General features: G+C 37.6%; 1 protein-coding gene across 1 annotated transcript in view; it reads left to right on the forward strand.

Annotated features, from left to right (window-relative positions):
• Window positions 1-2,500, forward strand: part of LOC307265761 (adhesion G-protein coupled receptor G6-like) — a 20,314-nt gene that overhangs the window by 4,994 nt on the left and 12,820 nt on the right. The gene's annotated exons all lie outside the window — the stretch shown is intronic.

Below are 2,500 nucleotides of genomic sequence, written 5' to 3' on the forward strand. Positions count from 1 at the left end.
TTGTGTATGCGAGTTTGTATAGATGAGTACTTACTTCCGGGTAAGATTTTGTGTATGGATCGATAGGATACTTTTTTCCTACTCAACCGCCCCCACAATGCATTGCGTCTTTTCAAAACGACACAGAAGTTTTTTTTTTTTTTTTTTTTATTGCTTACTGTATACTTCAGTGTAAAAACGGTCCGACGAACCTCGCATACACAATCAATGGTTAAGTAGACAGTATGTAGTATATACATGTTGAGAATGTAGGAGGGAGGACGTTGGGCTTTTACAACACAGCCACTGTTTCGCAGCCTGAGTCACACTGAGTGGGAGGTTTTTCTATTTTTCACTCATTCCCTGCGTTCCAAATCACATAATTTTTCTTTTTACTACACTACATACTAAAGTACAGAAGAGTTTTAGTCTTTTTACTACACTACATACTAAAGTACAGAAGAGTTTTAGGGCCACAGACAGGAGAGAAAAAAAAAATCAGATAAGGAAGATTTTTTTTTCATAATGTCGAGAAATGTCAAGAACAAAGGCGAAAACTCCAAAATGCTATTGTAGTTAGTGGGGGCATTTATGTATTTTCAGCATACTACAATTGACATGCATGTATTGGGACATCCTAAATCTTATTCCTGGCATACTAAATAGTAGGGAAGTATGGTGATTGGAACGCAGGGAATGACTTATCATAACAAAAAAAAGAAAAAAAACTATAACTCCACCCGCCCAAGAGTGCCCCAGGGTGATGAAAACAAGCACGCCTTGACAGAATGCATCCAACGTTAACATCTGCAATATTTAACTTTGATTTTGTGTGTAAGTTTAATAAGAGTGGTGTAACAACAGGCCTAATGCTGTGGGTCATATTAGAGGCAGTGATTTTCATGTAATAATTTGGGTTTTCCTCATTTTCAAATTAACACCAACTGTTGTGTTGATAAGGGAAAACAGGGACGTGAGGAAATGTCTAACTGTGTGTTTTTGAGGCCAAATATTACACGATGTTGTACCGCTGAGACCGAATTATTCTCTCTCTCTCTCTCTCTCGTTCTCTTTATGTCTCTCTCTCTCCCTCCCTCGCTCTCTCTCCCTCTGTCTCTGTCTCCGTCTCTGTCTCTTTTTTCAATCTCTCTCTTCCTCTCTCTCTCTCTCTCTCTCTCTATTCAACATCTGTTTTCTAAGCTTTTCAGCAAGATATAGATTTTTTTTTTTACTCCAAAACACTCCTCTGTTGGTAAGAAATTATACGTTTTTAGGTGCTTCATTTAAAGCTGCTACGAGGAACTTTTAAATATTTCTGAAACAGTCTCATTTTTCCTCTGATGATCATAAATGACATGTAACAGCAAACGAGACCATCAGTGCATCAGAGCACCTTTAAAGAGCTGGAAAAAAACACAAAACATGTTCTGTCGTATTTGGGCGTTTATTTCAGCACACAAGGAACTAGTAAAAACAAAAGCTGTGGAAAATCTGACCGTTCGTTTTGGCCCAAACAACAAAAGACTATCTCTGATGGAAGGAAGAAAGAAGGAGAGAGAGAGAGAGAGAGAGAGAGAGAGAGAGGGAGAGAGAGAGGGAGGGAGAGAGAGAGAGAGAAAGAAATAAAACAATAAAGAAAGAGGAAACAGAGCCAAATCCTGGCTGTGATATTCTGAATTAACTGTAATTTAACAAATTGTTTAGTTCAGGAAGCTTGGGGTAAAAACTGCCAAAATCAGGGAACACAGGGGAACAACTGAATGATCCAAATACACAAACAGATGTGAGGAATCTTTGACTATTTTTTTTAAATATAATCTTTTGTAATTTTCAAGCTCTACTAGATAGTATAGTTTAGAGGTGCAGTGTGTAATATGACATCATCAAGAAAGTTCTACAAAGTTCTAGAATGCAACGCTCCCTGGGTAACCCCAACCCTTTAGAATAATAACAGAAGCTACAGTGGCCTTCAAGGACAAGAACAATTCTAAATTTTAAACAATGCACCTGATGACATTCCAACTATGACACTTTCAAGATGGTGGCACTAGGCCTTGGTCCAAAATGTGCAGAAATATGGACATATATGAGACCCTTTCTAAGGGAAAAAAAAAAATTCAAAAAATGTTTTTCAGCTATTATGCACTAAATTAAATGTACTTATGGATATTATAATTAGTCTCTACAAAATCTGCTAGGAAATAAAACACAAAATTCTACACACTGCAGCTTTAAATGGGAAATAGAGAGAGGGAGAGGGGGGGAGAGGGGGGGGGGATGACCTGCAGTAAACTTGCACTACTTGTAATACAACTTTTTCAGTAACATTTGAATAGATATGCAGATTGGCTATAGCTCTGAGACAATCTGATATCCCTTTCACTTTGAATTTCATTTTTCGGTATAGTGTTATGCAAGAGACATACAATATGCAATCATTCTCATTACAGGACTTTTCTGAGGCTCTTTTGAAGCTGATATGGGTGTTGTCAGCTCTGATGTATGCAAGACTTACATCAGA

The sequence above is a fragment of the Ammodytes marinus genome (genome assembly GCF_949987685.1).
Source record: "Ammodytes marinus genome assembly, chromosome: 19".
NCBI lineage: Eukaryota > Metazoa > Chordata > Actinopteri > Uranoscopiformes > Ammodytidae > Ammodytes > Ammodytes marinus.